This window comes from Dromiciops gliroides, chromosome 2 (assembly GCF_019393635.1).
Source record: "Dromiciops gliroides isolate mDroGli1 chromosome 2, mDroGli1.pri, whole genome shotgun sequence".
Lineage (NCBI taxonomy): Eukaryota > Metazoa > Chordata > Mammalia > Microbiotheria > Microbiotheriidae > Dromiciops > Dromiciops gliroides.
This window is the reverse complement of record NC_057862.1, coordinates 668,377,755-668,392,075: the sequence shown is the minus strand read 5'-3', so window position 1 is coordinate 668,392,075 and position 14,321 is coordinate 668,377,755.

Here is a 14,321-nt window from a genome sequence, read left to right as displayed (position 1 = left end):
GCAATTTTCATAAGTCTTTCAGAGTTATATTGGATCACTGCATTGCTGAAAATAACCACATCCTTCCCAGCATATCATCTTACACTATTATTGTTATTTTGTATACAATAAATTTCACACTGCTTCAGTTCATGGAGGACTTTCCAGGTTTCTCTGATAGCAACCTGTTCATCATAACTTTTGTATAGTACCTTAAAGTTGGCAAAGAATTTTATTCACAATACACCAGCAAAGTTGGTACCATACATTTTGCTATTTTAATCAATCATCATAACTGTTTCCCTCCATCCTATTCCCTTCCCATGACATTTACTCTATTTTATATCTTCTTTTAACCTATTTCTCCTCAAAATTATTTTGCTTCTGTCCCTGCCCATGCTCTGCCCTCCCTTCTTTCACCCTTCCCTACTTATCCTCTTCCCCTCCTATTTTCCTGTAGGATTAGATAGATTACTCTTCCCAATGGGGTACATATGTTATTCCCTCCTTGAGCCCTCTCTGATGAGATTAAGGTCTTAGAATTAATCCTGTGTTCTAAATTTTCTCCCTTCTTCCCTCCTCAACCCTCCCAATAAAATGAAGGAATTCAATCTAAGTCATACATTTGCAGTTATTCAGAGCATTGTGACCTTCTTTGAAAGTGATTTGCTTTTTACTGTTCCCTCCCCCAATCTGCCCTTCCTTCCTTCCCCTCTTCTCCCCGCCTTTTCTGTCCTTCCCCTCCCACTTTAGCTCAGGGCAAATATATATTACTATACTCACTTGAGCATGTATTTGCAGCGTAATTGAAAGAAAAATAACAAGATGGGTGGGGCCAAGATGGCGGAGAGGAAGCAGAAAGCTGCCTGAGCTCTCCTTCTGTTCCCTCAAAAAGAACATTAAATCAAGTCTCTGGATGGATTCTGAAACAACAGAACCTGCAAAGAGATAGGGAGACACAGTCTTCCAACCAGAGATAATTTAGAAGACTACAGGAAAAGGTCGGTCTGACTCGGGCAAAAGGGAGGCCCAGCGCAGGACAGCAGCCCAGCAGCCCAGCGCCGAGGGGGTCCGGGCAAGTCAGCAGGAGCTGCGGGCCACAGTCAAACAACTGAGGCCCCTAGAACCTGGCTCAAAAATCTGGTGGCCAAAAAGAACAGTGGAAAAACCAACCTGCACCAGCCGGGAGGGCCACTAACGGGTCAGGCGGGATTGAGCACCAGGATAGGGCACCTGGACACATGTTCAGACAGGAAGTACAGGGGGGTGAACTGCACACACTATAAATGCCTCAGAGTAAAAAGCTGGGCACACAGCACTTATACCCCTGCACAGAGTAAAAAGCCGGGCACACAGCACCTATACCCCTGCACAAGAAGCCCAAAACAAGGACCCTGGTGCCCCCAGAGCAGACCTCAACTTAAAAAATAAATAAATAAGCTGCAATAATGAGTAAGAAGCAAAAAAGAGCCCTCTCCATTTAGAGCTTCTGTATCAATAGGGAAGAAGCCAACACAAACTCAGATGAGGACAATAGCCTCAAATTGCCTACATGTGAAGCCTCACAAGGGAAGGTGAATTGGTCTCAAGAACAAAAAGCCTTCCTGGAAGAGCTCAAAAAGGATTTTAAAAATCAATTGAGAGAGGTAGAAGAAAAAATGGGGAGAGAAATGAAAGCAAAACAAGAAAACTATGTAAAAAGAATCAGCAGTTTGGAAAAGGAAGCACAAAAATTGACTGGCCAAATGGAAAAAAAAGTGCATAATTTCACTGAAGAAAATAATGCCTTTAAAAATTCATTTGGCCAAATGGAAAAAAGGTGCATAATCTCACTGAAGAAAACAATGCCTTAAAAATTAAAGTGGGACAGTTGGAAGATAAGGAATCCATGAGACACCAGGAATCAGTCAAGCAGAATCAAAAGAATGAAAAAATAGAAGAAAATGTGAAATACCTCATTGGAAAGACAACTGATCTGGAAAACAGATCAAGGAGAGACAATTTGAGACTCATTGGTCTGCCTGAAAGCCATGAACAGAAAAAGAATCTAGACACCATATTCCAGGAAATTATTAAGGAGAACTGCCCTAATATCATAGAATCAGAGGATAAAATCATCATTGAAAGAATCCACCGATCATCTCCTGAAAGAGACCCCAAAAGGAAAACTCCAAGGAATACTGTAGCCAAATTCCATAATTATCAGATGAAGGAGAAAATACTCCAAGCAGCCAGAAAGAAGCAATTTAAATATCATGGAGTCACAGTCAGGATTGCTCAGGACCTGGCAGCTTCAACATTAAAGGACTGCAAGGTTTGGAATATGATATTCCAGGAAGGCAAAGGAGCTTGGATTGCAGCCAAGAATCTATTACCCAGCAAAAATGTGTATTCTCTTTCAGGGGAAAAGATGGACATTTAATGACATTGGAGACTTTCAATCTTTTCTGACAAAAAGACCAGAACTGAGTAGAAAATTCAATCTGAACATACAAGACTCAAGAGAAGTTTAAAAAGGTAAACAGAGGGGGAAAAAAAGGGTTACTCAATTAGGATAAACTGCTTATATCCCTACATGGGAAGATAATACTCATAATTCTTAAGAATTGTAAATGTATTTGGGCAGAGAGAAGGAGTTTACATAGAGAGTATAAATATAAATTGTCTTTGATGTGATGATACAAAAAAAAATTAAGGGGTTAAAAAGGGAGTCTAAGGGGAGAAAAGGAAAGGGGAGGTGGAATGGGATGAATTCTATCATATGAAGAGGTGAAAAAAAAACCCTATTACAATAGAGGGAAAGAAAGGAGGGGTGAACATTGTTTCAACCCTAATCTCATTAGATTTGATTCAAAGAGGGAATAACATATATGCTCATTGGGATAAAGAAACTTAGCACATTCTTTAGGGAAGCAAAAAGGGAAGGGAAAGGGGGGGACTGATAGAAGGGAGGACAAAAGCAAGGGAGAAAAGGGTAAAGAAAAGAGAGGAGGGTGATAAAAAGGGAGGGCACTTTGGGGGAGGCAGGGGTAAGAAGTAAAATGTCGGTGAGGAGGAATAGGGTAAAAGAAGGGGAAAAAGTACAAAGGGGGTAAATAAAATGGAGCGGAATAGACAGTCAGTAATAATAACTATGAATGTGAATGGAACGAACTCTGTTATAAAACGGAAGTGAATTGCAGAGTGGATAAAAAAACAGAATCCTACAAAATGTTGTTTACAAGAAACACATTTGAAGCAGAGAGATACACACAGAGTAAAGGTAAAAGGCTGGAGTAGAATATATTATGCTTCAGCTAAAGTAAAAAAAGCAGGGGTAGCAATCCTTATCTCAGACAAAGAGCAGGGAAGAATAGATCTCATTGAAAAAGATGAGGAAGGAAATTACATCTTGCTAAAAGCTACTATAGATAATGAAGTAATATCAATATTAAATATGTATGCACCAAGTGGTATAGCATCCAAGTTCTTAGAGAAGAAGTTAAATGAGTTACAAGAGGAATTAGACAGTAATACTATACTAGTGGGGGATCTGAATCTCCCCCTCTCAGAATTAGATAAATCTAGCCAAAAAATAAATAAGAAAGAAGTGAAAGAGGTGAATAGATTACTAGAAAAGTTAGACATGATAGATGTCTAGAGAAAATTGAATGGGGATAGAAAGGAATATACCTTTTCTCAGCAGTACATGACACATTTTCAAAAATTGACCATGTATTAGGGCACAAAAACATCATAGTCAAATGTGGAAAGGCAGAAATAGTGAATGCATCCTTCTCATATCGTGATGCAATAAAAATTATATGTAAGAAAGAGCCAGGGAAAAGTAGAATGAAAGTTAATTGGAAACTAAATAATTTCATTCTAAACAATGAATGGGACAAACAACAAATCATAGAAACAATCAATAACTATATCCAAGAGAATGACAATAATGAGACAACATACCAAAATCTATGGAATGCAGCCAAAGCAGTGAAAATTTATAGCTCGAAATGCTTACATGAATAAAAAAGACAAAGGAGATTAATTAATTGGGCATGCAACTTTAAAAGCTAGAAAAAGGACAAATTAGAAATCCCCAATTAGATAGTAAACTAGAGATCCTGAAAATTAGAGGAGAAATTAATAAGATTGAAAGCAAAAAAAACATAGAAATAATAAATAAAACTAAGAGCTGCTTTTATAAAAAAACAATAAAATAGATAAAATATTGGTAAATTTGATTTAAAAAAAAGAAAGAAGAAAATAAAATCACCAGTATCAAAAATGAAAAGGGTGATGTTACCACCAATGAAGTGGAAATTAAAGCAATAATTAGGAATTATTTTGCCCAACTGTATGCCAATAAATTTGACAATCTAAATGAAATGGATGAATATTTACAAAAATACAAACTGCCCAGATTAACTGAAGAGGAAATAAAATCCTTAAATAAACCCATATTAGAAAAAGAAATTGAACAAGCCATTAATGAACTCCCTAAGAAAAAGTCCCCAGGGCCAGATGGGTTTACAGGTGAATTTTACCAAACATTTAAAGAACAATTAATTCCAATATTATACAAATTATTTGGAAAATAGGTGAAGAAGGGGTTCTACCAAATTCGTTTTATGACACAAATATGGTAGTGATACCAAAACCAGGCAAAGCAAAAACAGAGAAAGAAAATTATAGACCAATTTCCCTATTGAATATTGATGCTAAAATCTTAAATAAGATATTAGCAAGGAGATTACAGCAAGTGATCACCAGGATAATACATTATGACCAGGTGCGATTTCTACCAGGAATGCAGGGTTGGTTCAACATTAGGAAAACTATTAACATAATCAACCACATAAGTAAGAAACCAACCAAAATCATATGATTATATCAATAGATGCAGAGAAAACTTTTGACAAAATACAGCCAAAGTAAATTCCAAATAAAAGCACTAGATAGTTTATGAATAGGTAGAGCTTTCCTTAAAATAATAAACAGTATTTCCCTAAAGCCATCAGCAAGTGTTATATGCAATGGAGATAAATTAGAGGCCTTCTCAATGAGATCAGGGGTGAAACAGGGATGTCCATTATCACCCCTATTATTTAATATTGTCCTAGAAATATTAGCTTTAGCAATCAGAAAAGAGAAAGGAATTAAAGGAATTAGAATAGGCAAGGAGGAAATAAAACTATCACTCTTTGCAGATGATATGATGGTATACTTAAAGTATCCTAGAGAATCAACTCAAAAATTACTTGAAACAATTAACAACTTTAGCAAAGTAGCAGGATATAAAATAAATCCACATAAATCATCAGCATTTCTATACATGACCAACAAAGTCCAGCAGCAAGAGATAGAAAGAGAAATTCCATTTAAAGTAATGGTGGAGGGGCACTTAGTTGGCACAGTGGTAAAGCACTGGCCCTGGATTCAGGAGTACTTGAGTTCAAATCCGGACTCAGGCACTTGACCCTTACTATCTGTGTGACCCTAAGCGAGTTACTTAACCCTCATTGCCCTGCAGAAAACAAAAACAACAACAACAACATAATAATAATAATAAAGTAAGGGTAGATAATATAAAATACTTGGGAGTTTACTTGCCAAGACAACCCAGGAACTCTATGAACACAAGTACCAAAAACTTTTCACACAAATGAAATCAGATCTAAATAATTGGAACGATATCAATTGCTCATGGTTAGGCAGAGCTAATATAGTAAAAATGACAATACTGCCTAAATTAATTTACTTATTCAGTGCCATACCAATCAGACTACCTAAAAATTATTTTATAGAGCTAGAAAAAATAATAACAAAATGCATCTGGAAAAACAAAAAATCAAGAATATCCAGGGAGAAGGTGGGTTAGCGGGACCAAACCTGGAGCTTTACTATAAAGCAGCAGTCATCAAAACTATCTGGTACTGGCTAAAAAATAGAGTGGTAGATCAATGGAATAGGCTAGGCACAGGAAATGCAGTAGTAAATGACACTAGTAATGTAGTGTTTGATAAACCCAAAGACTCCAGCTTCTGGGATAGATACTCAGTATTTGACAAAAACTGTTGGGAAAACTGGAAGATAGTATGGCAGAAATTAGGCATAGACCATCATCTTATACCTTATACTAAAATAAGGTCAAAATGGATACACAATTTAGACATAAGAAGTTATACCATAGGTAAATTAGGAGAGAAAGGAATAGTCTACCTATCAGATCTTTGGAAAGGAAAACAGTTTATGGCCAAACAAGAGATAGAGTATATTATAAAATGCAAAATGGATGATTTTGATTACATGAAATTAAAAAAAAATTGTACAAACAGAAGCAATGCATCCAAAACTAGAAGGGAGGCAGAAAGCTGGGAAACAATTTTTGTGGCCAGTACTTCTGATAAAGGCCTCATCTCTAAAATATATAGGGAACTAAATCAAATTTATAAGAATCCAAGTCATTCTCCAATTGAGAAATGGTCAAAGGATATGAACAGGCAGTTTTCTGATGAAGTAGCCAAAGCTATCTATTCCTATATGACAAATGCTCTAAATCACTATTGATTAGAGAGATGCAAATTAAAACAACTCTGAGGTACCACCTGACACCTATCAGATTGACTAAAATGACAAAAAAGGAAAATAATAAATGTTGGAGAAGTTGTAGGAAAATTGGAACACTAATTCATTGTTGGTGGAGTTGTGAACTGATCCAACCATTCTGGAGAGCAATTTGGAATTATGCCCAAAGGGCGATAAAGCTGTCCATGCCCTTTGACCCAGCAATACCACTTTTGGGTCTTTTTCCCAAAGAAATCATGGAAAGAGGAAAGAGACCCACATGTACAAAAATAATTATAGCTGCTCTTTATGTGGTGGCAAGGGATTGGAAGTTGAGGGGATGCCCATCAATTGGGGAATGGATGGACAAATTGTGGTATATGAATACAATGAAATACTATTGTGGTGTAAGAAACAATGAGCAGGAGGAGTTCAGAGAAACCTGCAGGGTCTTGTATGGGCTGATGATGAGTGAGATGAGCAGAACCAGAACAACATTGTACACAGTATCATCCACATTGAGTGTTGATCTATTGTGATGGACTATATTCTTCTCTCCAATGCTATGGTACAGAAGAGTTCCAAGGAACTCATGATAGAAGAGGATCTCCAAATCCAAGAAAAAAAGAACTGTGGAGTATTAATGCTGAATGAACCATACTATTTCTTTTGCTTTGGTGCTGTTGTTTTTTCTATTTTGAAGTTTTTCATCATTGCTCTGATTTTTCTCTTATAACATGGCTAATGCAGAAATAGGATTCATGTTATTATGTATGTATGTATAGATAGATAGATAGATAGATAGATAGATAGATAGATAGATAGATAGATAGATAGATAGATATATAAAACCTATATAAATTACCTGCTGTCTAGGGGAGGGGGAGGGAGGGAGAAAAATCTGAAATTGGAAAGCCTGTATAAACAAAAGTTTAGAACTAACTTTACATGTAACAGGAAAAAATTAAAAAATACTTTATTAATAAAAAAAAAGAATGGCAATAGTTGGCAAGACTGTGGTGTTTGTGAGAAGATGTATTGAGTAAAGTCAGATTCATCATCTTAAACTTGCTGAGAAAAACACAATTTACTAAGAACTGATTGATTTCATTTAGTTTCTTTCCCCAGATCAATGAAAGACCTGGGGCTGCCTAAACTTTGTCAGTTCCAGCCTCTGATTATTTTGTAGATCTCCCAAAAAATCTTGTTAATTTCAATTTATGTAAAAATAAAAAAAAAAGTTAACAGATGAAACAAAGGGGAATCAACACAATGGACAGTCTTTTCATGTGCTTTGTGTTTGCTTTTTTGTTGTCTTAGCCCTATATAAACTGTTTTCTGCCCCATACTTTATGTACTCCTAGATTGCCATGGAAGCATCACAAGTTACAACTCCTCTGCCCTGATTACAGACCTTAATTTTGTTATATTGATTGTTTTCAAAATTTTCAGGTTGACAGCTGCAAACCAAAATATTAATACAAAAAAACTAATAGAAAAAATTCTATTAGTAGGAATCACAAAAATAATATAGATTATCTTATTTTCCTTCAATATTCTATTATGTATCAACTATAATATAAATGGATTAAAAAGGGACAAAAATCTCTGTCTTTTTCTCTACCTCAATCTGTACCTCTTCCCCTATCCCATTCTGCCTGTTTCTATTGGTGACACACATTGACAAATACTTACCATGTGTCAGGCACTGTGCTAAGCACTGGGGTTATAGATACATGTAAAAAGAAATACATCCTTGCTCTCAAGTAGATCAAAATCTAATGAGTAGGACAACACATAAAAGGAAGCTGAAAAAGGATACTAAGAGGAGGAATGAGAAGACACTGAGCCCTGGAGAGAGATGGAGAAGCATAGAGGAGTGAAGTCTGGTACGGAATGAAGAAATGAGTGGCCTAAACACCTTCCTTTAATGGAGTTTCAGAATGGAGCCCTCTATACTCCAGTCAATGAGAGGAGGCCTAGGGGCAGATGTTGTGTGTCTTTATCTTGGTCTCTGTCTGTCTCTGTCTGTCTCTAGGCCCTTCAGTCTCTGTCTCTTTCTCTTTTTCTCTCTCTCTTTTTCTCTGTCTCTGTGTCTCTTTGTGTCTCTATCTCTCTCTGTGTCCCCCCTCCCCTTACTTTCTTTACATGAAAGAATATATGCATATGTATCCCTTGCCTTAAAGAGCCATTTTCTCCTCATTCTTGAAGATTTATTACTCCAAAGGTTCATGAATAGAGGAATTCTTAAAGTAGAGTTTGAGAGAAGAGAGGTCCAGTTTTCTGGTTTCTAGCTTTGAGAGAGAAGACAAGTCGTTCCAGATCCTCTTCAGGTTCTTTAAAGGAGAATTATTCTGGAAAGAAGCTCTGAGAAAATAATTATTAGTGGTGGGTTTCTAGGAGAAACCCAGAAGCTGCTCTCTCCTCCTCTTCAGCCTAGGATAAGCCTTCAGTTTAACAAAAGGAATGCAGATTGACCTTTGTGTTTAACTAGAGGAGGAAATACACCTTGACCACCCCCCCCCAAGTCTTGTGAATCAATTGAGCTGAATGATGCTAACCAATTAGCTTAGATCATTGTGTGGTGAATCCTCTACCTGAAAGAGGATAAAAATCCCTGGGGACATGAGAGTCTCTCTATGATGCTCTTATCTTGCTTTCTTCTTCTGGGCCCTTTTTCTTTTTTTTTTCTTTTTTTTTTTTTTTTTTTAGTGAGGCAATTGGGGTTAAGTGACTTGCCCAGGGTCACACAGCTAGTAAGTATTAAGTGTCTGAGGCCGGATTTGAACTCAGGTACTCCTGACTCCAGGGCCAGTGCTCTATCTACTGCTCCATCTAGCTGCCCCTGGGTCCTTTTTCTTGCTGGCCCCCTTCCTAGTTATAGCATGAAGGTCTAGGTATATTACTATTCAGGCCTGTACCTAGTGGGGAAGTTAGTCAGACACATGGTCAATACTTTAGTAATATGTGATCTTAATATTAAATGCTTACTGCCAAAATTGTATTTTTGGAAACTCTAGTTAGTCCCACAATATTTCAAATAATACAAAGCCAACATGTATTAGAGCCAGAACCCTTGCCATATCCTTATTCCCAGTATTCTAGAGACTGGGGAATTTTCCCTTCATTGAAATCAGAGACTGGCTTAGTTGGGTTCAATTATCTCTCAGGGAAAGGGAGAGCTCATTCATTTCATATTGGTTATTATGTTCATATATATATATATATATATATCTTCTTTGATTTCGATCTTGCTCTAGACTTTAACAAATTGATTTATTTGCTACATATTTTCATGATGGAACTGACATTTGTTTAAGATTAGTGTCAAACCTTGTGTATCTATAGGTATGTGAACATCTGTACCTACACCAATTTATCTATATGCATATCTATATCTACACTGACACATGCAAGTAAATCTACATCGGTATATCTCTAATTATATATATAAATATATGTGTGTGTATGTATATATATATATATATATATGTGTGTGTGTGTGTGTGTGTATAAAAACCACAGAGTGGACCAAAAGTCATGATGTTTCACTAATTTTTTGAAAATTACTTTTCCTTTACTTTTTGCCATTTACAAGTTTTGATTTTTCAAATGTAATGTAAATAAATTCCTCCCTCCTCTGTCTGTCTGTCTGTCTCTCTCTGTCTGTCTGTCTCTGTCTCTCTCTACATCTCTCTCTCTCTATATATATATATATATATCTATATATATAGATATATATATGTATATATTTGTTCTCGTTCTAAGTCTAGCTCTCTTTGCTCTTTTTCAGGAAGACAATCTTGTGTCAAATACTAGCTATATGAACATGGACAGGGAACTTAAGGTTTTTGTGACTGAGGGTTGTTTACTAACTCGTAGATGGCTTATGTCATATATATATATATATATGTATATGTATATATGTATGTGTATATACACACATTATATATATATATATATTATATATAGAGAGAAGTATATACACACATATATACATGCTGTATATTGTGGGGACCAATTTTTAATTGGGGAGTGCTAGCTAAGCAGCTCGCCACAATATTGGGGCAAGGAAGGAGACCGGCAGCCTCCCTCAAAACAGAACAAGATTTATTTTAACAAGAATGAACTTAAAAAAAAATGTAGACAGGATCAGGAGGATCAAGGGAAAGGAAATAAAATGGGGAAAGGGAAATTATAATACCTGAAAAAATACCACTGCCAAGGAATCAGCTGAAAATACACAGCAGAACGCCTGTTGCTTTCCACCTTCCACCTAGAATGCCCAATTCTCCTCAAAACCTAGAAACACCCCACACAGCCCCAGCCAATGGGAGGGCTGCTCTGACAGTCACATGACTGCCCTCACTAGGCTACCAATCATTATAATTTTGCCAGGCCCATGTAGGCATTGGCGAGTCGTGATGACCTGAGGTACCAGAGCCCTGGCAACAGCTACAACCAGTGGGTGGAGCACCATGAGGTTTGCAGAGCCCCAGGCCAGTGTGCGCCAAGACATAAAAACCTCCGATAAAAATTAATTCTTTACAATATGATACTATGGTATTATAAATTAAAAATAAAACATAAAGGAGTTATTAATTATTGAAAACCCTTCATGACTTTTGGCCTACTCTATGTATCTACAGTTCTGCCTATATCTATAGATGAGAGGCCAATCTTTCCCCATTAAAGGATAATCATCAGGAGCACATCTTGAACTTAAAAAATATCTCCAGAATAACAATATCTAGGGAAGGAAGCAAAGAGATATTTTACTAGCTCCCTTTCTCGGGACAGCAGAGCTCCTGCCCCTAATATCTTTCTTCTCCTTCTAGCAAAAATCAAATTCTCCCTTGAAGAAAGATTGTAAGGGAAGAGACTATAGCCTGACATATCTATACTTGCTTCCCTTCGAGCCAGATCTAGATTAATCCAAAGAGGCATTACCACACACTCATTGAATATATACACACAAAGAGTTCAGGGCAAAAACCAACCTTATTTGTCTTAAGGAGACATTATTATTTTAAGTTGCATAGTGTTTCAAGTGAATTTCTGTCTGGGAGACTAATGCTGACAGAGTTCTCAACTTTGGTGTTCCAAATTCTCTCTGACAGCACAATGATGAAGCATCTGTTGCTTCTGCAAGTTAAGTCATCACCAAACACCCCCGATTCTTGTGAGTTTTGCTTTTAAAATAACCAGTTCTAAGTATTTCTTTAAAATGGGGTAGAGATGTAGTTTTGTGTAGGATTGGCTCCCAGAGCTGCTATCTAACTCTGAAGCAATCATCTCTCAAGGCTGCCAAGAAAAGGAGTCAGGCTAAATTCATGGACCATAGAGAGTAAAATAATAAAGTTTGAGAAGAATGCACTTTTATTGTATTATATTGCATTTTTAAATTTGTGGGGAGAGGTTGCTTGAAGCATATTATTCAGGTTTCCCAGTAATGAAGAGATTTTTCCCGGGGCCTTCACTGACTGGCTTATTCAAAATTCCTTCAATTATTTAAAATGGTTTTATTATGAACAAATACAGAATAATTCCTTCAGTAAAGCATAGAATCACAGAATCTCATTGTGGGATGGAAGCAACTTCAAACACATTTAGTCCAACTTCTACATGAAAGGCTTATATTCCTAAACCAGAGCCAACATGTACTCATCCAGCTTCAACCTGAAGGCATTAGAATCTTTGAAAAAGTGTAGCAAAGTGGACTGTATTGAGTTTGGAATCAAGAAGATGTAGCCTTGGTCTTCACCTGAGATCTTATTGTTTTAGAGAATTCTAGTAAGGAAATGTCTTTACCTAAGGAAGATTGACAACTGTTCTTTATTTTACAGTCAGCCTCGCCCCCTCTTCCTCCCACAAGCAAACATCACTTCCTGATGCCAAAGAGCCACATATCTTGCCCTCAGACTCCTTCTCCTCATGGTGGAGCTTTGCTACAGTGTCTCCAGCAGGTGGCATCATTCCAATCATTACAGTTGTCTATGGGACTTGTCGATTCTGAGGCCAACTTCTCAAAGATAGGCATCAGATGCACACTTTTCTCATTCTAGGTCTTGCTCTCTTTGCTCTTTTTAGGAAGTCAATCCTGTGTCATATATTTACTAACTCTATGAATATGGGCAGGGAACTTAAGGTTTCTGTGACTGAGAGCATATTTACTAACTCATAGATGGGTTGTATCCTCTAATTCATTAAGTAGCTAGGTGGCAGAGAGTGCTGGGCCTGGACTAAAGTATATCTGAGTTTTAATCCTGTGTGAGGTACTTTTTTATCTTGGGCAAGTCAACTTCTGGCACATGGTAAGAACTAACTAATTGCTACCTGTTAATGATTCTCATTAGACTTTTTTTTTATTATCTTTTTCTTTTCTCTCTTTGTTCCCAAACTTTCTAGAATTTAATTATATAAAGGAATCAAGCAAGGATTTCACAAGGTGAATTATATTGTTAATCAATTTTTCACATGGGTAAACCAAAGAAACTCTAAGCTCTTAGAAGGCAGGGATCATGCCCTTTCCATCTATCCTTCTGTTCCATAAAATATCTCTCATAGAGTCAGGCCCATATTGGGCATGTGATTTAATTAGTGATGCTGAATAATTGAATATATAAAGTATTCTTTTTTATAAATGAACAAAGCTTAAATTGTAACCTGTGTTCTCAACACCTTCCCCCCAAAACATAAAATCAAATAATTCTTCCCTAATATAAACTCCCATAACAGTGATGGGGTTTTAAAGGTTCCTATTCTGGTTTTGCATTAAACCCCAGCAGAGTTTGAACAAGTCACTTCCCTGAGCCTCAGTTTCTTTATTTAGAAAATGGCATGGGTGGATGCTTAATGCACACTTGTTGATTGAATCAATTGATTTCATGCTCCACAAAGTACTAGATTGGTGTCTCTTCTATGATTCCAAAGATGGACATAATTGGAGGGAGGCATGTCTAAAGGTTGAATATTTCCGTTATTCCCCAGTCAATCAATAGATGATGATGTAACACTCACTACCCTGACCCATTCTTCCTAAAGGCTAGCTATGTTACATTTCTCCCCTCTTCCAGGGTTCTCTGGTACCCTTCATGGGATTGGGAGGGTCCCTAGGCTCTCTGACAATAACACCACCAACCAATGGAATTCCCCCAAGTATAGGTGGTGGTCTGGTCCCCTGCACCCCACTTCCATTTAATCACCAGTGGATTAGATTTTACAAGTGAGTATTAATGTCAAAATTATAATCAAACATATAAATACATCCCAAACCATAGGTTTTAATCTTATACTATACCACCTCAGGCTTCGGGTAGGGGAAAATAATTATATGACAACTTAATTGAGTCCCAAGTTACACGTCCAAATCTCGACTTGGACTCAAGTCCCAGGCATCCTGGCTTCTCAGGGCTTCCCACAGACCTGGGCTTATTGGCTCAAATGTCCCACCTGGAATTCTGATTCCAAGTCAATATGGATAGAAATCCTGGGTCCAGTGAGGATCACTACTGATATCCTAAACTGAGAAAGATACAGAAAGAAAGAGGAAATGTTAGGCCCTCTGCTCAAAGCCTAGGTAAAAGATGAAAGGAATGTCTCCTGCTTTAGTTATAGAGCCTGAGCAGTGGGTTAACTATGCAATATGTTAGCACACATACAGGAAAGGCTACTTCAGTCTGCCCAGTGTTAAAGATACAGAATGTTAGGGCTGTACAGTCAATGCAAATTCCCACCTACACCCATGGGTAAGGGGCACTGGAGTGCAAGATGTTTTCATGGCAAGCAATCTG